At 38.9% G+C, this 25541-nt stretch overlaps 1 long non-coding RNA gene and 1 pseudogene across 1 annotated transcript in view; one reads left to right on the top strand and one right to left on the bottom strand.

Moving 5' to 3' along the window:
• The first annotated feature begins 986 nt into the window (after positions 1–986).
• The window catches only part of LOC146890456 (uncharacterized), a 47683-nt gene continuing 23128 nt past the window's right edge, over positions 987–25541 (top strand). Inside the window, exon 1 of the long non-coding RNA XR_014998755.2 lies at positions 987–1124. This is a non-coding gene — a long non-coding RNA (uncharacterized LOC146890456). The remainder of the gene's footprint in view (positions 1125–25541) is intronic.
• Positions 18867–19291, bottom strand: LOC148118699 (5-hydroxymethyl-dUMP N-hydrolase-like; annotated as a pseudogene).

Here is a 25541-nt window from a genome sequence, read left to right as displayed (position 1 = left end):
AAGTAGAACTACAGAGCAGAGTTGTATAGAACCATTCTGCTTATAGGCTGGATTGCTCAGGTTGCTGTCTTATACACTTAGAGACCTCCTGGCTTAGATGCCACAAACAATAGCAGGCCAGGTTTGTTTATATCAATCAACAGCAAAGAAAATCCTTCAAAAGAAAGAAAGAAAGAAGGAAGGAAGGAAGGAAGGAAGGAAGGAAGGAAGGAAGGAAGGAAGGAAGGAAGAAAGGAAGGAAGGAGAGAGAGAGAGAAAGGGAGGGAAGGAGGAAGGGAGGAAGGGAGGGAGGGAGGGAAAGGAGAAAAGACTTAAAGAGGGCAGAAGGAAGGAAGGAAATGAAAAGGGAAAAAACACAAAACAAAACAGCACTGAATCAGCCAATGGCTTTTGGTAGGATAGAAATATTCACAATATTAATTCTAACAATGCATGAGCGTGGAGATTTTTCCACTTTTTGTAACATCTTCAGTTTCTTCTTTGATATCTTAAAGAGATTTTTCAAAAATTATTTCTGTTATCTTTTCAGGTTATACTATAGCTGCATCTTTTTATACATACATCTGATTTTATATACACATCTTTTATATATTTAATTATAATTAACATTCTCTTTTTTCCCTTCACACCCTTATGTACCCCATCCTCCTCTTTTTATACATTTATACTCTCCTTTTTATTAATTGTTGTTATACACAAATAACATAATAAAGGCTAAACAGCTCACTTTCACATATTAAAGTTTTAGTTATACAAGTCTTTCACTTCTTTAGAGTTATTCTATGATAGTATTATGTGACAAAACTTTTTTTGGGGAGATGCAGCATACACATATACTCACTCTAGATAGGAAGCCCATAACAGACCAAAGTACAGATAGCACTGTCTAATTAGGTGAACCAATGAGTTTTATCAGGATTACTTATACAAGCAAAAATGACTCAAAGACAGTTGCATCACCAAAGCTCACCCCAGCACGGGTGACAGTTAACAAACCATGGAGATCAAGAACACATGGCACTACACAGATGCATTGAACATACAGGCAAATCTTTCCAAGTTTCTCAGTTGTTTTAAACCTCTTCTAGGAAGCTTGTTTCATTTCTGCTTCTTCCAGACAACTGGTATGTACAGCTTACTGGTCTGAGGGTCTTCTTTGTAGCTTGGCTTATTTAAACATGACTTTCAGCAGTTTTTATTGTTTACTCTTGGGAGGGAGGGGCCTAACAAATCTTAGTTTCAGACACGTCCTGAAGCTGTATTGAGTTTTTCCTTCTGTCTTAAAGCTTCTGGGAAGAATAGAATATTTCAATCTCAGAGGAAACTGGTACACAACAGATCGATTTGGGGTTATTGTCAGTCAACTGTACAATTTTCCTGGCTAATTTCTTGATGTGCTTGTCACTTACACAGAATTATTTGTGTGGGTTAAGTTTGTATCTTATTACTTTGCTGCATCTACTTATCAACTGTAGAACTTCCCTAGTTGCGTCTTTTATGAATCAGTTTTTATCATCTGCAAATAAAGTGGTTTTGATTTCGCTGTTCAACCTTAATCTTCATCTGTCTTATTTACCTAAGACTTTTAAAACTACATTGAAAAGAAACGGAGAGAGTAGACACGGTTATTTTATTGGAAATACTTTGAGTTTCTCTCCATTTTAGAATAATGTCAGCTATGAGTTACTTTATATTCCTTTTATTATGTAGAGATAGCACCCCTTCATCTTTAGTTATGCTAGGACTTTTATCATGAAGGGATGTTATGTTTTGCCAAAGGCCTTTTCTGCATCAAAGGAGACATCACAAGGTTTACATGTTATATCACCTCTGCAGTGAAGCCAATTTAATGTTAGTGGAGAGTCTCTTTGATGTGCTTTCGAATTCTGTTTGCATGTATCTCCTACAGAAATGTTTTCATGTATATCCATAACAGATTTTGGTATATTTTCTTTTCTCTCAGGTATCTGGTGTTAGTAATACTGGTTTTATTAAAATTATTTGAAAATGCTCTTTTAGGGGCTGGAGAGATAACTCAGAGGTTAAGAGCACTGACCACTATTCCAGATGTTCTGAGTTCAATTCCCAGCAACCACATGATGACTCACAACCATCTATAATGATATCTGGTGCCCTCTTCTTTTGTGCAGGCAGAGCACTGTATATATAATAAATAAAGCTTAAAAAAACAACAAAAAGAAAATGTCCCTTCAGTTCCTATTTTACAGAGTAATCTGAGAATTATTGGTGTTAGTTCTGTGGGGTCTCATAGAATTTTTCACAGAATTCATCTTGCCATAGGTATTATTTTAGATAGGAGACTTTAAATTATTTGTTTTATTTCATTGAATCTTATGAGTCTATTTAAACTATGTAGTTCACCATGACTTAACTTTGGTTGGTCATACATATCAAGAAATTCATTCATTTCTTTTTTAACTTTTCTAGTTTCATGGAAAATAGAGTTTTAAAGAATAATACTCAAACTTGCTTAATATCTATTTTATTGTCTCCATTTTAATATCTATATTATTAATTGGAATTCTCTTATTATTTGACTAAAGTTATGTTAACCTTGTTAAGTTTTGAAAGAATGAACTTTGTTTCTTTGATTTTATGTTTTTTTTAAATTTCTATTTTATCATTGTAAGCCCTGAGTTTTATTATTTCATATTGAATTAGTTGTGTTACTTTCAAATATATTTTCTGTTCTTGACATACAAATTATATATGTCCACAAATGCTGTGGAATGTTATTTTAAGATGTGTTACATTTGTTTATGCTGTGGAACATTTGTTTAATGATGCAAAGGTGTGTTGCATTCTATAATATTGCATTTGTTTAACATTGTAAAGCTGTGTTACTTTGCCTGCGTGAAACACCTGTTTGGTCTAATAAAGTGAACAGCCAGCAAGAAGTCAGGAGAAAGTATAAGCAGGGCTGGCAGGCAGAGAGAATAACTAGAAGGAAAAAAAGTGAGAGGAGAAGGATCAAAGAGAGAAAAAAGAAGTGGCCAGTCACACAACCAGCCACATTGTAAGAGTGAAAGTCAGACTACAAAAGTAAGAAAAGAAAAAATCCCAGAGGCAAAAGGTGTATGAGGAGGGGGGTCAATTGAGGTTGAGAAAAACTGGCCAGAAATAAGCCAAGGGATTTCATAAGAATAAGACTCCATTTGTGATTTGTTTGGAAACTGAATGTTAGGCCCCCAAAGAGCCAAAAGAGTAAAACATAACCAATAACACATAAAGACATAATATGATTATAATGCTCATTACACAGCATGTCATATTCCATTTATGCATTGCTGCATTACAACCAAACTCCCTAAATTTTGCAATATAATCCACCAGTGCCTTACTTTTGTTTGTGGTGCCTTAATAAAATAAAAATGTTTTTAAGGAAAAGGAGTTTATTTGGTTCACAATCTTAATACGGAGTCAGTCATTACAAGGAAGTCAAAGAAGTAAAATCTTGAAACACCTGGACACAACAGATCTACAGTGATCAACAGGCAATAATTAACTGATGCTCACAAACCACTGCACTAAATTATGTTCTCATACCCTGGATTACCTTTATCATTTCCATCAGGCATATGTTTGTATTTTCTTGAGCATCACTGGAGCATTTACTTGCTTAAATTCTTTCTCCTTAATTTCATTTAGTTATTTTTTGTGTCTTCTGTAAACTCCTTGAATTCTTTAATGAAGTTTATGATTATTCTCTTAAATTCTGTGTACTGGGATCAATCAAAGTAATTATCATTAGCAAACATTTCTACCAGAGAGGTAGGTTATGGAGAGAAAAATATTGGCTTGATCTTTCATGTTGTTTGTATATTTGAGAAGAAATCTAGGCATTTGGACTTCATTTGTTTGTTTGTTTTTCTTCCTTTTTTAAAGATTTATTTACTTATTTGTCTATTTATTTATTATGTACATTGTTCTGCCTGTATATATTCCTGAAGGGCAGAAGAGGGCACCAGGTCTCACCACAGATGGCCATGAACCAACATGTGGTTGCTGGGAACTTAAGTTAGGACCTGTGGAAAAGCAACCAATGCTCTCAACCTCTGAGCCACCTCACCGGCCACTCTTTTGTTTGAGAGAGCAGGCTGAGGAAGAAGAGATATGTGGCCAAGCTGAGCCAAAGATTAGAAATGGTGTAAATAGAATAAAGTCAGGTAAACAGAGGAAATTCAGCTGGTGTATAAGATGCATGTTCTAGCCCAAGTTTGGAGTGTTGGGTAAGATCTCTTTGGATGCAGAGAGTGAGTGTTCCATGGGAGAGACCTGGGCATTGTGGAGTGGTCTGGGCAGATCCTAGAAGTCAAAAATTTGACTGCAGGCAGACAAGTGTGGCCAGACTAAACAAGGACACTGTATATATCACCTGGACTGTGTTTTCGGAAGGGTACATGGAGGAGAGGGTCAGCAGATGCGCCATGTGAGAGTCTTGAAAGAGACACATGAGATTTGTCCTGGTGGAGAAGATGGAAAGGATAAAGCAACAAATCAAATGTTTTATTTTGAATTGTTTTGCCTCTTATTTATATATCATATTGCTTAGAAGTTAGTATTTATTTCAACATCCTGATTTTAGTTATACATTAATTATATTATCTAATCTATGTTTTTCTCAGTGATAAAGTTGATTTTAATTTTACTGCTGTTGGCACTGAGTGTAAAAAGCAATATTAAACATGCTTCTGTTACTTTGTGACATGGGAATTTTCCTAAATGCTCCAACCATATGGACACTGTTGACTGTTGGAGTCTTAAATGTTCATTTAGAGAGCTCGCTGGAACATTTTAATATTCAACGTATCATCTGGCCAATAGATCCTATTTATAGTCTCTTCAATATGCCCATAGAATACCTCAAAGAACATTTAAGATGATAGAAATTTGCTTTCCTATTCAAGGCTGCTATAGCTCCACAAAAGACTCATAGAACTGTAAGATTCACAGAAATGCTCTTATGTCAGACTTGGGATACAGTAATACATGAACCTATGGTTTCTATTTCGAAATTGAGGAGTTTCCATAAAGTAAAGGTCTTTGTTTCCTTCCATAATGATATGTTCCCTAATTCGGTGACTCATGGTTAGGCTCACAAGAGGAATTACTTGGGAATCATTTCTACAGGCCTTAGTTAAAGCAATATGAGACCCAGGTGCCCCACTCTTCCTCCCAAATCTAACAGCTGCATTAGTAGCCATGTTAGAAGATTTAAAACCTCATAAGGTCTACCAAGAAGGAAAACCAAGCTGATTTGTTATACACAGAAAAGATGGAATATAATAAAGACAGTAAAACCCTGTATTTTAAGTGGAGGCAAAGAAGGAAAAACAAAGCATGATGAAAATTATTAATTACAAGCATAAATTTATGTTAAGAAGAAAATAGTACCTCAAAACAACAAAGGCATGCTAGAATGGCTTAACTTGTGAGATACGGCAGGGACGTTTGTAAGCGTGCTATTTCATTACATATACATGGAATGAAAGGGCATATATGCAAACTTACCTCAAATAGTAGGCCTTATCCACAATCACAACTGATATAAACAAGGTTCAACAAGGTAAATACCATGAGCTGTTTGTTAGTGAGTCAAAAGAGGTACACAATTATAAATATAGGTAAAAATAAATTCAATGGTTAAATAGCTTACAAAAATTCATTGAAACTAGAATTGGAGAAGCAGAATTTTCAAAATAGTTTTTAATTAACAAAAATAATTAGGAAAAGTTAAAAGAATAGAATAAAAAAAAACTTTTGTTTAACATCTGAAGAGTTAGTTGGTGCTAGGAACCACAGATGTGATGCTTGTCTTTTTGCTTCTGAGTTACCTCAGGCAATATAAAATTTTCTAGTTCTATCCATTTAAGTTTAAATTTCATGATTTTCTTTTTCTCAGCAGCTGAATAGTATCCTTCTATATATAATGCACACATTTTTCACTAACTATTCATCAGGTGAATGGTTTCATTTTCTAGCAATTGTGAATGGGACAGCAATGAACATCACTAAGCAAGTGTCTGTAAAAATCCTATATGGATTCTTTCAGATATATGTCAAACAGTGGTGTAGCTTGTTCATACGGCAAATCTACTTTTAGCACTCTGATAATTCTCTTTTTTTGAGATTCAGTAAAATTTAATTATGTTTATTTTAAATTTTTTCTTCATTTTACATACTGATCACTCTTCAGAGAGGATAAGGCCTCCCATGGAGAGTTGACAGAGCCTGACACATCAAGCTGAGGCAGGACCAAGCCCATCCCTCCTGTATTAATGCTGAGCAAGGCATCCCACCATAGGGAATGGGCTCCAAAACGCCAGCTCATGTACCAGGGGTAGACTCTGGTTCCACTTCCAGGAGCCCCACAAACAGACCAAGCCACACAACTATTACCCATCTGTCAGTCTAGAGTCTGTGAGGTCCCATTAGCTCGGATCTCCTGTGTCAGTGGATTTCCTCATCATGATCTTGATAACTTTGCTCATAAAATCTCTCCTTCCTGAGTTTCCTTCGGACCAGGGCAGGGTCCCGGTGAGGAGGAGCTTGGGCGTTCCCCGACCCCATAGACGCCCAGGTCGCCCTGCAGTGCTGGCTACCCCCTCCCGCCTGCCATCCCAGCTCCCATCCAGGTACGAATTCCTATATTTCTCCCTTCCCCCTGGGGCCATAAAATTTCCCCAGCTCAGCTGCCTTGCAAGCTGGGCCTGGGCTGCAGGCGCATCCCGGCTGGAGGCAGTTGCTGGGTCTTAAAGGCCTCCCTGAGGACAGGTGGACCAGGGGCCAGCTCAGCCACATTCCTGACCAGCAGGGGCCCTGACTTCTATCAGAGGGCCATCAGAGGGGTAAGTTTCCTTCGGGCCAGGCAGGATCCCGGTGAGGAGGAGCTTGGGCGTTCCCCGACCCCATAGACGCCCAGGTTGCCCTGCAGTGCTGGCTACCCCCTCCCACCTGCCTTCCCAGCTCCCAACCAGGTACGAATTCCTATATTTCTCCCTTCCCCCTGGGGCCATAAAATTTCCCCAGCTCAGCTGCCTTGCACACTGGGCCTGCATTGTAAGCACATCCCGGAAAGAGGGAGTGCCTGTGCTTCAATAGCCTGCCTGAGGAAAGGTGGGCATTCTGTCAGTGAAGTCCCTGCCCAAGAAGGGAACCTGACCCGGTAACAGAAATTCCAATAGAGAAAATTTGAAGTAAGAGATGGGCAGACGCCAAGGCAGGACCTCATCCAACAATCTGAAAAACAACATGAAAACACCAGATCCCAAGGACCCTACAATAGAAGGACTTGAACACCTTAACCCAGAAGAAGTGGAAAAAAGTGTCATTATGAAAGCAATAGAGTCCCTTAAACAGGATATGAATAACTCCCTTAAAGAATTGGATGAGAAATATAACAAAAAGTTTGAAGAAATGAGTATAGAATTAGATGAGAAATATAACAAAAAGTTTGAAGAAATAAGTAAATCCGTGAATGAGACCCTGAGAAACCAAGAAAAAACAATCAAACAAGTAAAGGAAACAGTCCAAGAATTGAAAACTGAAATGGAGGCAATGAAGAAAACACAAAACGAGAACTGGCTGGATATGGAAAACCTAGGTAAACGAATGGAGACTACAGAATCAAGCATAACCAATAGAATACAAGAGATAGAAGAATGAATCTCAGATTCTGAAGATACCATAGAGAAAATAAATGCTCTGGTCAAAGAAAACGGCAAATCCAACAAATTCTCTACACAAAACATTCAGGAAATCTGGGACACAATAAAAAAACCAATTCTAAGAATAATAGGGATTGAAGAAGGAGAAGAACTGCAGATCAAAGGCCCAGAAAATATATTCAACAAAATTATAGAAGAAAACTTTCCCAACCTAAAGAACGATATTCCTATGAAGGTTCAAGAAGCATACAGAACACCGAATAGACTGGATCAGAAAAAAACATCCCCTCGCCATATAATAATCAAAACACAAAACATACATATTAAAGAAAAAATATTAAGAGCTGCAAAGGAAAAAAGTCAAGTAACTTATAAAGGTAAACCTATCAGGCTTACACCGGATTTCTCTATGGAAACCATGAAAGCCAGAAGATCCTGGATAGAGGTACTGCAGAAACTAAGAGACCATGGATGCAAACCCAGACTACTATACCCAGCCAAGCTATTGTTCACTATCAACGGAGAAAACAAAATATTCCAGGATAAAAACAAATTTAAACAATACGTAGCTACTAATCCAGCCTTACAGAGAATATTAGAAGGAAAATCACTACCGAAGGAATCCAACATTCCCAACACGGCCTACAATAACTCGAACATCTAGCAACCATTCACAAGCACAAATCAAAGAAGAAAAACACATACACTCTACTACCTAAAAAAAAAAAAATGACCGGAGTCAACAACCACTGGTCATTAATATCACTTAATATCAATGGACACAATTCACCTATAAAAGAGGCACAGACTTAGAGATTGGATACGAAAACAGGATCCAACATTCTGCTGTTTACAAGAAACACACCTCAACCACAAAGACAGACACCTACTCAGAGTAAAGGGTTGGGAAAAGGTTTTCCAAGCAAATGGACCTAAGAAACAAGCGGGCATGGCCATTCTAATATCTAACAAAATCGACTTCAAACTAAAATCAATCAGAAGAAATGGAGATGGACATTTCATACTCATAACTGGAACAATTCAACAGGAGGAAGTCTCAATCCTGAATATCTATGCTCCTAATATAAAGGCACCCACATATGTAAAAGAAACTCTTCTAGAACTCAAGGCAGTCATCAAACCACACACACTAATAGTAGGAGACTTCAACACTCCTCTCTCACCAATGGACAGGTCAATCAGACAGAAACCTAACAGAGAATTGAGAGATTTATTGGAGGTATTGAATCAAATGGACTTAACAGACATCTATAGAACACTCCACCCAAATAGGAAAGAATATACCTTTTTCTCTGCAGCTCATGGAACCTTCTCGAAAATTGACCACATACTCGGTAACAAAGCAAACTTCCACAGATACAAAAAAATATTAGTAACTACCTGTGTCTTGTCAGATCACCATGGACTAAAATTAGAATTCAACAACAATGCTTCCCCCAGGAAGCCAACAAACTCATGGAAGCTGAACAGTCAACTACTAAATCACCCCTGGGTCAAGGAAGAAATAAAGAAAGAAATTAAATTCTTCCGTGAATTTAATGAAAACAAAGACACAACATACTCAAACCTATGGGACACAATGAAAGCAGTGCTAAGAGGAAAGTTCATAGCACTAAGTGCCCAATTAAAGAAAGCAGAGAAAGCACACATTGGAGACTTAACAGCACACTTGAAAGATCTAGAAAAAAAAAGAAGCTGATTCACCCAGAAGGTCTAGAAGACTGGAAATAATCAAACTGAGGGCTGAAATCAACAAAATAGAAACAGAAAACAATCCAAAGAATCAATGAATCAAAAAGCTGGTTCTTGGAGAAAATCAACAAGATTGACAAACCCCTATCCAAGTTAATCAAACGGCAGAGAGAGAACATGCAAATTAATAAGATCAGAAATGAAAAGGGGGACATAACCACAGACACAGAGGAAATTCAGAGAATCATTAGATCTTACTATGAAAGTGTATATGCCACAAAGTTGGAAAATGTAAAAGAAATGGACATTTTTTTAGATAAGTACCATATACCAAAGTTGAACCAAGAACAGGTGAACAATCTAAATGGACTTATTAGGCGCGAAGAATTAGAAGCTGTTATCAAAAATCTCCCTACCAAAAAAAGCCCAGGACCAGATGGTTTCAATGCAGAATTCTACCAGAACTTCCAGGAAGAGCTAATACCTATACTCCTTAACGTATTCCACAATATAGAAACAGAAGAGTCATTGCCTAACTCCTTTTATGAAGCTACAGTTACCCTAATACCAAAACCACACAAAGACACAACCAAGAAAGAGAATTACAGGCCAATCTCACTCATGAACATCGACGCGAAAATTCTCAATAAAATACTGGCAAACCAAATCCAAGAACACATTAGAAAAATTATCCATTATGATCAAGTCGGCTTCATTCCAGAGATGCAGGGCTGGTTCAACATATGCAAATCTATCAATGTAATCCATCATATAAATAAACTGAAAGAAAAAAAACCATATGATCATCTCACTAGATGCTGAAAAAGCATTTGACAAAATTCAACACCCATTTATGATAAAGGTGTTGGAGAGACTGGGGATACAAAGATCATACCGGAATATAATAAAAGTAATATACAGCAAGCCGACAGCTAACATCAAACTGAATGGAGAGAAACTCAAAGCCTTTCCACTAAAATCAGGAACCCGACAAGGCTGTCCACTCTCTCCATACCTCTTCAATATAGTGCTTGAAGTTCTAGGAATAGCAATAAGACAACATAAGGAGATCAAGGGGATTCGTATTGGAAAGGATGAAGTTAAACTTTCGTTATTTGCTGACGATATGATAGTTTACATAAGTGACCCCAAAAACTCTACCAAAGAAATCCTATAGCTGATAAACACCTTTAGTAACGTGGCAGGATACAAGATCAACTCCAAAAAATCAGTGGCCCTCCTATACACAAAGGATAAAGAAGCAGAGAGGGAAATCAGAGAAACATCACCTTTCATGATAGCCACAAATAGCATAAAATATCTTGGGGTTACTCTAACCAAGGAAATGAAAGACCTATTTGACAAGAACTTTAAGTCTTTGAAGAAAGAAATTGAGAAGGATACCAGAAAATGGAAAGACCTCCCCTGCTCTTGGATTGGGAGAATCAACATAGTTAAAATGGCAATTCTACCAAAAGCAATCTATAGATTCAATGCAATCCCCATCAAAATCCCATCAAACTTCTTCACAGACCTTGAGAGAACAATAATCAAGTTTATATGGCAAAACAAAAAACCCAGGATAGTCAAAACAATCTTATACAATAAAAGAACTTCTGGAGACATTACCATCCCTGACTTCAAACTCTGTTATAGAGCTACAGTATTGAAAACAGCTTGGTATTGGCATAAGAACAGAGAAGTCGACCTATGGAATTGAATAGAAGACCCAGATATTAACCCACAAACTTATGAACACCTAATTTTCGACAAGGGAGCTAAAGGTATACAATGGAAGAAGGAAAGCATCTTTAACAAATGGTGCTGGCATAACTGGATGTCAACCTGTAAAAAAATGAAAGTAGATCCATATGTATCACCATGCACAAAAATCAAGTCCAAATGGATTAAAGACATCAACATTAATCCGTCCACTTTGAACCTGATAGAAGAGAAAGTCGGAAGTAGTCTACAAGATATTGGCACAGGAGGCCTCTTCCTAAGTAGGACCCCAGTAGCACAGACAATAAGAGAAACAATGAAAAAATGGGATCTACTGAAACTGAGAAGCTTCTGTAAAGCAAAGGACACTGTCAGTAGGACAAAAAGGCTGCCTTCTGATTGGGAGAAGATCTTCACCAACCCCTCATCAGACAAAGGTCTGATCTCCAAAATATACAAAGAACTCAAGAAACTAGACACTAAAACTCTAATTAACTCAATTAAAAAATGGGGTACTGAACTTAACAGAGAATTCACAACAGATGAACTTCGAATGGCCAGAAGACACTTAAGGTCATGCTCAACCTCCTTAGCGATCAGGGAAATGCAAATCAAAACCACTTTGAGATACCATCTTACACCTGTCAGAATAGCTAAAGTCAAAAACACCAACGATAGCCTATGCTGGAGAGGATGTGGAGTGACGGGAACACTCATCCATTGTTGGTGGGAATGCAAACTCGTGCAGCCACTGTGGAAATCAGTGTGGCGGTTTCTCAGGAAACTGGGTGTCAACCTCCCTCAGGACCCAGCAATTCCACTCTTGGGAATATACCCTAGAGATTCCCTAACATACTACAAAAGCATTTGTTCAACTATGTTCATAGCAGCACTATTTGTAATAGCCAGAACCTGGAAACAGCCTAGGTGCCCCTCAATAGAAGAATGGTTAAAAAAGGTGTTGAACATATACACATTAGAGTTTTACTCAGCGGTAAAAAACAATGACATCTTGAATTTTGCATGCAAATGGATGGAAATAGAAAACGCTTTACTGAGTGAGGTAAGCCAGACCCAAAAAGAGGAACACGGTATGTATTCACTCATAAGTGGATTCTAACCATAATTAAAGGTCTTTGAGCCTATTATTTGTGATCCTAGAGAAGCTAAATAAGAAGATGAACCTGATGAAGATTATTTAGTTATCCGCCAGTAGGTAGGAAATAGACAAGAGTCCCAGGTAACCTCGGGTGCATGGGGGGGTGTGGGAGGGTTGATGGAAGGGGACAGGGTTAGAGAGAAGGGAGTAGAGGAGGAATGGGGAAAGCTCGGTGGCCTGGGATGCGGGGGGAGGGAGGAAGGATGAATATGGGATCAGGGAAGAATATATTTCAACTAAGGGAGTCATTTTAGGGTTTACAGGAGACTTGATTATATATGGGATCCCAGGTCCAAGGAGAGATCCCCCAGATTGTTCTCTGGACAGAGGAGAGGGTGCCTGAACCGGCCTTGGCCCATAACCATACTGATGTATATTTTGCTTATCACCATAGATCCTTCATCTGGCGAAGGATGGCGATACAGACGGAGACTCACATTGGAGCACCAGACTGAGCCCCCCAAGGTCCAAATGAGGAGCAGAAGGAGAAAGAACATGAAAAAGGAAATCAGGACTGCGACGGATGCTATCACCCACTGATACAAGGGAAAGGATCTAATGAGAGTTTACCAAGGCCAGTTGGACTGGGACTGAACGAGGACGTGATCTAACCAGATTCTGTGAATTTGGCCGGATTCTCTGAATGTGCCTGGCCCGAAGTCTTTCTGAAAAGCCATTGTCTATGATACTGGGACTTGTTTCCTCTGCATATACTGGATTTTGGGGATCTAGTCTGTTTGGATACTCGCCTTCCTGGACCTGGAGGGAGGGGGGAGGAACTTGAACTTCCCACAGGGCAGGAAACCCTGACTGCCCTAAGGGACGAAGAGGGAGGAGGAGAGGGAGTGGGGGGAGTGGGAGGGTGTTGGGAAGAGGGGCGGAAATGTAAACTTTTATAATTTAATAAAATTTACTTTAAAAAAAAATCTCTCCTTCCTCTCTTTGAGTAGACTCCAAAAGCTGGGCCTGGTACTTGGCTGTGGATATCTGTATCTGCTTCCATCAGTTACTGGATGAAGGTTCTATGATGACAATTAGGGTATTTACCAAACTGATTACATAAAAGCGCCAGTTTAGGCACCCTCTCCACTTTTGCTAGGAGCCATCATCCTTGTGTATCCTTGGGAATTTCCCTAGCACCAGGTTTTTCCCTAACCCATAATTGGCTCCCTCTATCAAGATATCTCTTCCACTGCTCTCCGAGTCCATCTCTCCCCCAACTCAACCATCCCATTCCTTCATGTTCTCATCCCCCAACCCCTCCCTCTACTGCCCTCTGCCCTCAGTTTACCCAGGAGAACTCTTCACTTCCCCTTCCCAAGGCAATCTATGCGTCCTTCTTAGGGTTTTCTTTGTTATCTAGCTTCTCTGGAGCTGTGGATTGTGGTGTAGTTATTTTTCATTTTACATCTAGTATCCACTTATGAGTGAGTACATGCCATGTTTGGTTTTGGGGAGTTGGGTTACCTCACACAGGATGATTTTTTTTCTAATCCCATACATTCACCTGCAAATTTCATGATGTTGTTATTTTTTGCAGCTAAAGAATTCTTAACATTGATTTCTAGATTGATTTCACCAGTTTGCAATTCCCCTAATAATAAATAAGGGTTTCCCTTTCTCCAATTCTTATCAACAGAGTTGTTTTATTTATCGTAGCCATTCTTATTAGGATTAAATTGAATCTCAAAGTTTCTTTAATGCCCATTTCACATCCAGACAACTAAAAAGAGACTTTTTACAGAAGAATCACAGGAAATGAGTAATATTAAGATCAACATGGGGAAAATATAGTAGCTTTAATTGGGGAGTGGTTTGGGAGGACAGTACTGAAGAGGGAGTGGGGAGAGATAAATAAGATTGAAGATATATTAACAAGCAATAGGGAATCATGTTAATTATATAGAGATAAAGTAGATGGAGAGAGCAAGAGGGGCGGAGAGAAGGTGAGGAAGAGGGTGCCTGGGAATGATAATACTCTCTACAAGAGCTATGGACTATTAACTAAAAATCTCAGAGCCAAAATGAGAAAGTTCCTTTCAAGTTGTTTAGAGTCAGGATTCCAAAAGAGGTCTCAAACAATATAGGCTATTGCAACTGTCTCCAGTTAGCTCCCAAAAGTTGAAATTAAGTCCCTATTGCCAAAATCAACACACATTTTGGGCAACAAACTCAGAGGTTTCAAGCTGGATCTAGCAGAGTAGTATCCTTATTGAGAATTGACATATATACATACATATATATATATATATATATATATATATATATATGGTGATATATATATCACCAAAAATGCTATAAAATCTACCAAGGATGAAAAGTAGTCAACAGTCCTATACATCTATGATGCCTGTGAACCACAACAAAAGTAGCAAGGAAAGAGATTCTTAATGACTTAATAGTGGTATTTATATTTAGGCAGGAACTTATTGGACTTAAGGCTTTCTCAACAAGAGGCAAACATTTCTGATGCTGGAAATCTAGTCAACTACCCTACCTAGTAAGTTCATGGATCATAGAGGAGATCTACTACTGTCAATTTCCTAAGGCAATATAATTCCTAACTGTATTCTAAATGTTTATTCTTATATCCACAGATAAGCGTAACTCTCACTTCTTCATCAAATAATTTCTTTTTGGAGCAGATAGGGATCGTTATCGAAAGCCATAGCTGGTCCCCATACAGACAACTGACTGTGCTGTGTCCAATATGATTGGATAAATCTACAACACAACCACTACACATAAGGCACAGGGAAAACTGTGGAAGATGGGGAAGAAAATTATCAAAATGAAAGAACCATGAAGTCTGAATGAAGATGAAATCCTCTGTATATGACGTAAAACTACAATCATGAAATCGCAATAGTATAATTGCCTAAAGACCTGAACAATAGTAACATTATTGGCGTGTCACGTGAATTGTGGAAAGCTCATAAGGCTCCATCCCTGGACAAAGAACTAATGACAATTAAAATCTAATGAAACGTTGATAATGTCTCTTTAGAGATGACTACCTAAGTGGTTATCCTATACTGTTTTCAGTCATACAAAACACATGTTTATTATATGCATTTATGCAGCACCAAACAGATTCAGCAGTGTGTACTTGTAGATTTATTTGCAAATATACATATAATGAAACAATAATCATTAAGTTAAAAGAATTTGAGAGAGAAAGAGAGAGAGAGAGCAGTAAGTTGGATCACAGAAAGGGTAGGAGAAAAATGATGTAGTTATATAGAGTTAAATAAAATTTATTTTTATTAAAATCTTTTAATTAGATTTTATTAATTTAAAAACTGCCTTGAAGATCTGTTATTAAAGATACTTACATAATTCTGCCAAATTTAAATAACTGCAATCTTGAAAGACAAATATATTTCTAAGAAAAATCTTTGAAATTGATATCCAAAATATTTGTAATTATTTGTAGCATACTATATGCCCTTATATGTTTGAATTTGTTATTTTTACATAAATTAATGATGCATAGGTAGGTAAATAACATGCAGAGTGCTGCCTGGCAATTTATCAATTATTATCTACTCTACTAAAATTAGCGTTGAAATTTATTTTCTTGATAAATGAACTATTTGCTTAAAATATATCTGCACCCATACTTTTCTTTATTCAAAGGTGGAATGATCCTATATGTAAAAAATTCCAATGTAGAAAACAAACTTACCACACCTAATACAAATGGAAATTTGATTTATAGTTATAAGATCAACAAAGTTGGAAGACTCATACTTCCTCGTCTCAAACATGCCTGTGAAGCTACAATTATCAGAGTGTGGTACTAGCATAAGAATGAAGAGAAATTAAACTACAGAAAAAGAAAGCTTAAATATATGACTAATTGATTTATCAACAACCATGCAAATTATTCAATGGCAAAAGAATAAACTTCAACAAATAGCATCTGTCACAGGCAGAAACAGAAATATAAACAAACTCATACACAATAGGAGACAGAGGGCACAAGAAAAAAGATTGCCCCAATGAGACTGAGATCAAAGTTACAAATAGAAAGAGGAATTGTCATGCTGTGGGACGGATCCACTTGTGTACCCAAACGCTGTCCAAACCTGAGGCTTTTCATCCTTAATTTAACAGATATAGGGCTCTCCATCTACACCACGGGGGTCTAGAATGTCTTCTAGCCCCTTGTGATCATGATTGTTCAGCGTGTCCACTCTAACCATAGATCACAATTTGGGCGTGTCACAAGAAGCAAAAGTAAGGAAAGTGAGTGCAGACAGACAAAGAACAAAGACACTTACTGGCAGGTCAGAGACCCTTTGGGCTGAAATCCATGGGATTGTGAGGATTCTAAGTCAATGCACCAAATGTTATGCCCATGTCATGAGACCCCACAATGAGACCACCAAGGAGCCATTTTCCAAGGCAAACACACATATTCTTTATTGACAAGTTCAAGCTTGGCCCACAGCGCAATTCTGGCTCAGGCTTGGGTCAGGGAGTATGGGACAACGTAATTTTTAAAATCCTTGGCCAGGCTATTGATGCAAAACCACATACTGTCAACAGGATGTCTGCAAGAACATCTGGACCTTATAAAGTTTGTTGCCCCGTCATATGGTTGGCTGTGTCTAGAGAGTTTGTTTAAATTTTGCTGCCACAGCACATTCCATGTTTTGTTTTTGTTTTTATTTTTGTTTTTGTTTTTCTGGAAATGAGTTCAATCCCCAATCACCAGATGTCTTAAGATGGAGGACCTTTTTCAAAAGGTAGTTTGTGAGGTCAAGTAGGCTTTTCTAGATCCTTACCTACTCATTTTCTGATTTTGTTAATTTGGATATTCTCTCTCAGTCTTTTATTTACTTTGGATTAGGATGTTTCGATCTTGTTTACATTCTTAAAGAAACAACTCTTTGTTTCATTGATTCTTTGTACTGTTCTCTTTGTTTCTATTTTATTAATTTCAGCCCTGTAGTTTCAGTTCCTGTTACTAGTTTTCATTTCCAGAATTCCCCCAAGTTTGTGCTTTCTTTACTTCTTCTGTTTTGATGCACAGGTCTTCAACAGTTTGGCTTACTTTGTGTTTGCTTTTTCTTGACTTTCTTTCAGGGACACATTCATTTTCTCCAGTTTTTTGCTTCTATTTTCTTGGCTTCAGTTTCTTCTCTGGTCTTCTGGTCAGTGTAGACAGGGTTTTTTTGGTCTCTGATAGCACTGGAGTCTCCACCCCACTTGGAGATTGGGGAAAGGCAAATAGAAGGGTCTAAGTCAGAGAATGCAGAGATATTGGAAGAGTGGGGATGTTTGGCAGACAGGAAGCCTACCTAGAGTTTTCTGAGTCTGCTTGATCTCCAGTAGAGTGGGTAGTCTCTACTCCAGTTGGTGGCTAGGGCAAAGCAACAAGGAGGGTGCAGGACTAGGAGATAAGGGAAGTGTTGAAACAGAGATAGTTTGGTGTGTGAGTAGCCTATCTGGACTTTTCCCAGTCGGCTTGATCTCTGGTAGAGAAGAGAGCCACCACTGGAGTTGGGGGCTGGGCATTTGGTGGATGAGCTGGTCCACCAAATGGACCAGTAGAGCAGGGGAGTCTCTGCCCCTGTTGGAGGCTGGTACATAGCAAGTTGGAGGCCATGGAACTAGGGATAGGGTAAGGAAAAGCCGAGATAGTGAGAGAGTATTGAAGGTGGTGGTGGGGGGAAGGGTGGCATATATATTTTTTTTCACTTTGGTGAAAAAGAAAACAGTAAAATAATTATATCGGTCCAAAGCTAATTGACTGCTGGTGAAGATGACAGATTCTTTGTAGTGAATCAGGAAAGGTTGCAAAGCTAAGTGTTTTCTGTCTGGCTTTGGTTGTTGTAATTCTGTGTGACTCAAACTGGGCCTCCAAAGAATCTAGCTTCTACAGACTTCTCCTGCACAACTCCATTCTAGGGAAAGTGGTCAGGAATTCTTAAGCCATAAAGTGTGGATGCTACATAGTAACACCTCCTGTTAATAATGGGAGGTCTGTGCCTCATTCACTATGCACATATGATCTCCATGGATCATCACTTCACCCTACTTACTTAAAAGTTTATGCTTTTTATTCATTTTAAATCACATTGAGATGTTGATATCACCAATATTTTCTTTTGTTTTTATTTACTTTGTTGAGAATTGTATACAATGTATTTTGCTGATATTTTTCCCTTTCCCCAGTTCTTGCAAAATCCTCTCTACCTTTCAATTTCATGTTCTTTCTGTCTCGTAGAATAGAAACTGCCACATATACAAATGGGGAGTGGGAGGGGGGAAGAAGGGAGAGAGAAAGAGAACACAAAAGGCATGGAAAACAAATTGTTTTGGCCTATCATGAAGTTTGTTTGATATATCCAGTTTCATTCCATTGAAAAAAAAGCTGATTTTTCTCTCTCAGAGAAGCTGTCAATTCCAGCAGCAATTTTATTGGTGGTGATGGTGTTCAGGATCCTTGGGTTGCCTTGAATGTGTTTGTATACTAAATTTAAGCTGATTAATAATAATTTCTGTGAATAATTATATTGTAACTTTGAGAAGGATTAACTTGAAAGAGTAGATTGCTTTTTGTAGGGTGATCATTTTTTTTTTAAATCTTAAATTTTAATAAAGATGAGCTAGGTCAGGTGCTTGGGTTACTGGAGGGAGCTTTCCCCCCAGGAGGATAAGCCTCAAAGTATCGATCGAGCATGGCATCCACCTCTCCTTCTGTGTAGTCCCACACCTGGATCCTCGAGCCATCTGCTGCACCCCGAATCATGGCAGAGAGCACTCGGCCAGACTGTGGTCAGAACAGGCACAGAATTTGCTTACCAAGAGCTACTGCCCAGCCTAGTTCATAGCCAACACCCAAGGATGGCTGTGTCACTTCGGCCACAACCACATCTGCCTGCCGCAGCCAGGCCAGGTCTTGCTCATGAATGAGCTGGTCGCCCCCAGCAGCCTCTTCTCCTCGCAGGTTGGGCTCTGCAGCAGCCACGTGTTCAGTGAGCACCAGGGTGATCATTTTTGTAATATTTCTCCTACTACCAAGTCATGCACACGATCAGGCTTTCTACCAAAGGTAGAAATTTCTTCTATGTCTTAAAGTTGCCACTGTAGAAGTCTTTCACTTCCTTGGTTAGATTTATTTCATGATAGCAGCAGTGTGTGTGAGTGCGCACGCGCATGCACATGCGTGCACACTTGTGAGCCTTTCTTTCCTTGTTTGAGGGCAACATTGCTAAGAGTTCTGTCTTCCTGATTTATTTCTCAGTGTTTCTCATTTGTACATAAAAAAGTTTCTGTTAAATGGGCATAGTATTAAACTGACTCCTAGTGACTTATTATTCTACATACAAATTATGCATCTCTCAAGCCTCATCAAAGAAGCTTCTATTTGCAATAGATTGTGATTAGCAGACAGACTCAAGACTGATCAGTATGCAGACAATAAGAGACTTTGGAATGTTCAAACCTAAATGGAACAAGTATGCTGCACCTCCTCCATCCAAGCCTCAGGGATCATTGAAGAAGTAAAGACAGAAAAACATTAAGAGATAGGGGTAGTAGATAATGACAAGGAAAGAGTGTCCTCCATACCCAAAAGAGAAACTGTACAGATGAACTAACAGGAATTCTGACAGCATAAAGAAGTCCCGTGCAAGCCTACGATAGTCCAAACTTCAGCATGGTGAAGGGAGGTGGCCGTCATGCTCGACCATCATTGGAGAAGCTACTAGCAATTGATAGCTGTTGGTAAAGGGTGAGTTAGTTTTCTTTAAAATGTTGCTCCTGTTGGTAGATCATGCTCCAGAGGATGGCCACACGTGCAGGAAAATATGGGTAGCACACATTAAACCTGATGGGTAGTAAAACATAAAAAAGAATGAGGACACAAAGGTAGGTAGGTAGGTAGGTAGGTAGGTAGGTAGGTAGGTGGGGAAGGACGGGAATATTCTGGGAGGAGATGGAGGAAGAAGTGAATAAAGGCAAAGCTCATCTGAAATTATCAAATAACTAATAAAAAGCAAGCAGAATTAAAGCACATCAGATTGTGTCCAATAATCAGTAGGTATATGTAATAAAATCTTTGCCCCTAAAAAGTGTCATTAATATTACCGTGATTTTCAATTTCTATCAGTTAAGAAGTTACGTTTCATTATGCATGTCTGAGTGCTTTCAATTAGCACATATTCTTTGCATAAATAGAATAAATTAAGTTCCTAAATCAAATAAATTATAATGAATAGAAAATAAATACTTCAATGACAGGGATTTTACAGGCAATCTATAAATTTCTGTTTAGAAAATAATATCTATTTATTCAGTGGATTAAAATTGCTTTTAATAGTTGAAAACAGATTTGTGGGAAAAAGTAAAGCATTGTATATTGTATGACTTACCTTAAAACAAAAGTAGAAGTGGGTGGTCTTCTGATGTTTTTCATTTAGCTTCTCTGTAATTTGTGAAATTAGTGTTTTATGTTTCAATTCAAAAATTTACTACCTGCCTATTCTTTGTAGTCACAAAGTCATTAAGCTCATAATTAGTTTGACCATGTTAAAATGAATCAATTAAATGAACTGAGCACATTAAAGAATAGTTCAACTCATTGGTGCTCAGCCCCAATTGGCACAACAAAAGTCCTGAGCCTAAGGCTCAGGGAACATTTTGGAAGGAGCGGAAAGCTTATAAGACCTGAAGTACCAGGAGCTCTATCACTAGATAGATTATCATTCCTAGAAGATTCCTACATGATAACCCAACAATATGGCTGCCTAATCTAGACCTGAACAAGGACAGAACTGCAACATGCTAACATGGAAGCAGGGACTTTCATGCGGCCTTGAGAGGAAAAAATGCCAAAGATGGGGTAAATGAGAAAGGTTAGAGGGAGGAGACAAAAAGAGAAAACTGAGGAAATTATATTTCAATTTAATTTTTAATAAAAATGCAGCTTTACAAAAGTAAAAAATAAAAATAGCCCTCCTCAATTATGCCACTTTGGTCATAAAACACAGACCATAAGATATCCCACTGCTCACTGCATTATTTCTTCGGCATCTGCCTGCTCTCTCCTTGTCCTGACTTGTCTCTTTATCCCTGGTAGGATCTGTTTCTTTGCTCTAATTTGGAATTATCACATAAACCCTATAAATGAAATGTCCTTTTATGTGGAAAGAAAAGGTGCAATTTTTTTTTTACTCAAAGTATGACACATTCAAAACTGTGCATCCCACATCCACACGTCATTTCCCTCTTGTCAATAGAACATTGTCCAAAAAATAAATGTTTCTACCTGTGTTTTACATTATACAATTCTGACTCAACTAAAATCTAAACTGCTCTGCACTGAAGCACTTAATCCTATTTGTGCTTTTGTTTTTCATGGTTCCTCATAATAATGTTGAAACATTTTGATTGTTTTTGATTCCCAAGGTGGGGAGAAATTTCCTTGTGTAGCAAAAAAACAGAGGCAGAAATTTTCATCTTTGAAGAATTTTAATCCTTCTGCCTCAAGCATACCTGCCTGAGAAAATTCTTACTTAAAATATGTAATATCTACTAGAATTCCTTTATTTCTTTGTACAGCTAGTGTTGTGGGAGTAACTTCCGCTGCCTCAACCAATAATCACTGAAGCAGGAGCCCACAGTGCAGCGGGGAGCGACTTCCGCTCCGTCAGCCAATAGCTGCTGAAATACCAGCCCACTGGGGCGTGGTATATTTCTCTCTTAAAAAGAGAAGCAGTTCCGGATAAGGCCCTCTTGGTTCCGGCTCTTGGTTCCGGTGCTCGGTCTCAGCTGCTGCTCCCGGCTCCTGCTCCAGCGACTAGGCTCCCTTCCTGACGGTTTATGGTGTATGTAAGTTTTACCCCCCGCCAAATAAATAACCCCTTAAAACATAACTGGTGTGGGATTGATTCGTTAATAATTGGCGCCCAGCGTTTGGTTTAAGAACCGCCCCACCCCCCCACCCCCAGCTCGGCCTCCCAGGATACACAGGTCCGGACAGTCTCTGCCGGCTTACTTTGCCCTGTTCGGCACGGATTTTTAAATTTCTCCTTGCAACGTGAGTCAAAGAGCTCACAGCGCAAGCTCCCTTTGAAGTTCCAGCAAGCTGTTTGAAACCCATAACTGATTAGGAGTGCTGAAAGCAGCTTGACCCTTAATCCCAGCACAGGGACACGGGGCCCAAAGCACTAGGCCTCTTTAGCAACAGCGCAGTGGCTGTGTCACGACCCTCTGCATCCGGTTGAACAGAGCAGCAGGGCCTTGTTTATTGCCTTGTTTATTGGCCACTAGAAGCTCTCTGACCTTTTGTGATCTGTGGATTTAACCTCTGGATTTGAGTGTATATATTCTAGAGTTTACTTCCTCAATCAATACCACTGCCACGTGGATTCAGGTGCGCCCCACCTCCTACTGGCAGGCAACGGTCATTACAGGTAAGATTTTTCTTTTCGGTTGAAAATAAATACATACATACATACATACAAGTACAATTTCCTTTGATTGAAAATGTCGGAAAATATTACTATCCAAAAGTTCAATGGTTTTTTCAGTTGTGCTATGGAGGATATTCTGAAGGATGTCTCAGATATTCCTCTTACTTTGTTATTCCTGGGATCTGTTGCTTTTCTGGTGTTTGGCTATTTTATAAGAAAGATACAGTCCTTACAGACTGAATCTACAATGCTGAGGGCAGAGATTAAAACTTTAAGAACAATTCAGACTGATACCAACCTCCTCAAAAAAGAGTTTGGAGATTTCAAGGAGGAAACTAGATCAGAGTTTGGAGTTTTCAAGCAGGAGACTAGATCAGAGTTTGGAGTTCTCAAGGAGGAGAATAGATCTTTGTTTGATATGACTCGGTCAACTGGCCAAAATATCAAGAAGGTACAGTCTGATATTGCTTCTTTAGAAGGGAGTGTCACTGCCCTGGAGGAGGGGACAACCAAAATGACGCATAACCTCCAGTCCATGACTGTAAGTGCTGAAACATTAGCTGAGAGGATTATAACCATTGAATGTGAAAATCGAACTTTATCAAAAGGGTATGATAGATTAATTGACAGGATTTCCATACAAGAAGGCACAGTACATGCCATGAGGATTATGTCCAAGGAGGATATCGTGTCTCTGACGGACAAGCTCCATGCCTTAGAATCGTTAATGAAGGCTTTGGAGCATAATACTGGACAGGAGATTCAGGACTTACAGAAGGCAATGGTGAGCAGATTTAATAAGATTGAGGAAATCATAGACTCTGATGAACAGGAGCAAAAGGTAGAAAGGCAACCTTCACCTCAAAAAACTCTCAGTCTACATAGAGTTATACCTGCCTTTCCAGTAATAACATCAGAAAAGATAACTGGCTCCAAAAACCCTAAGGTCGTTAAAGAACATACATGGGAGCCTATACGTATGAATGATTTGAAAGAATTTAAACAAGCAATTGTGAATTATGGACTACATTCATCCTTTGTTAGGGAGATGTTAAAATCCTGGGCTCTGAGCAACAGGGCCACCCCTAAAGATTGGAACCAGCTCACATCAGCTGTCCTTGAGAACGGACCTTTATGGCATTTCAAATGCCTATTCAAACAAGAGGCCAGACTTTTACAACAACAAGAATCAGTGAAAGGAATTGAGGTTTCTCTAGATCAAATTCTAGGGGAAGGACCTTACTCTGATCCTCAGGAACAAGCTCTTTATGATGAAAACATTTTATCCATATGTGCTACAGCAGCTCTAAGGGCCTGGGACAGGGTTCAAGACTCAGGTCAGAGAGTAGAATCGTATGTCAGGGTCAAACAGGGTCAGAGAGAACCCTTTAGTGATTTTTTGCAACGACTAACTAAGGCTGTACAAATAGGGATACCTGATCCAGAAGCAAGAAATATAGTAATTGAGTCTTTGGCTTATGAGAATGCCAATGTAGAATGCAAAAGGATCCTGGGGCCTTTAAAGCTCAGATCAGCGCCTTTGGACGAATGGATTTTACATACAATGAATGTTGATACATTTGATTATGGCAATGAAACATGGGTACAAGAAGCAATTTCCAAAGGTAAAAGGAGACATCAGATTACAAAATGCTTTCATTGTGGCAAAATGGGACACATGAAAAGGGACTGCAGACAATGGAAGTCCAGGAATAATGCCTCTTCTAGGAATAACAGGAATAGGAGGACTCAGCCTTCAGGTTTATGTAGGAGATGTGGAAAGGGCAGGCATTGGACGAATGAGTGTAGGTCAACAAGAGATAAACAGGGCAACCCGTTGCCATCGGGAAACTCAATAGGGGGCCTCTCGAAGGCCCCCATGGCAAATGTGGTCCAGTCATTTCCGATCACTGCAGAGAACATGCCTCTTCAGGGAAATTAGAATGCCCCATGCCTGCTGTTAAAAGCAATAACGGCCTGAAGGATGAGTTAAATGTGGTGAATGAATCAAGAAATCTAAGAGGACAAAGTAAACGAATATTCTGGCAGACTTCTATAAATGAACAAAGGCCACAGCTAAGAGTGTGTGTAAATGGCAAACTTATTACTGGCTTACTGGACACAGGTGCGGATGTAAGTATCATTACACCAGAGTCTTGGCATCCGCATTGGCCTCTTCAGGAGGTAGATATTCAGTTCTTAGGAATTGGAACCCTATCTCGAGTAAGACAAAGCACGAGATGGGTCAATTGTGTAGGTCCAGATGGACAAATAGGAAAACTAAGGCCATATGTAGCAAATATTGCAGTGAATTTCTGGGGCCGTGACCTATTGCAGCAATGGAATACCCAAATTAACATTCCTGCTGCTTCCAGAGCCCATATTTCTGAGGACAATATTACAAGATATTACAGATGGCGGAAACCAGCCATTAGAGCTATACAAGAACACAACACAATTGATGGCTCTTCAGAGGTACCAACAGCCATGCCTCTACAATGGTTGACTGAGAAACCAATATGGACTAAACAGTGGCCTTTAGCTGAGGAAAAGTTACAGGCTTTAGAACAGCTGGTACAAGAGCAATTAGATGCTGGACATATAGAAGAATCTACCAGCCCTTGGAACTCTCCTGTGTTTGTTGTTAAGAAAAAATCTGGTAAATGGAGAATGGTGACAGATCTTAGAGCTATCAACAAGGTTATTCAACCTATGGGCCCTCTGCAATCTGGAATTCCTCTGCCCTCCCTGTTACCAAAGGGATGGCCTCTTATAGTTATTGATCTGAAAGATTGTTTCTTCACTATACCATTACAAGAAAAAGATAGA

Source organism: Myodes glareolus, chromosome 21 (assembly GCF_982192425.1).
Source record: "Myodes glareolus chromosome 21, mMyoGla1.1, whole genome shotgun sequence".
NCBI classification, from domain to species: Eukaryota; Metazoa; Chordata; class Mammalia; order Rodentia; family Cricetidae; genus Myodes; species Myodes glareolus.
Note: the sequence above shows the minus strand (reverse complement) of the source record. Positions and strands in the feature narration are given on the sequence as shown.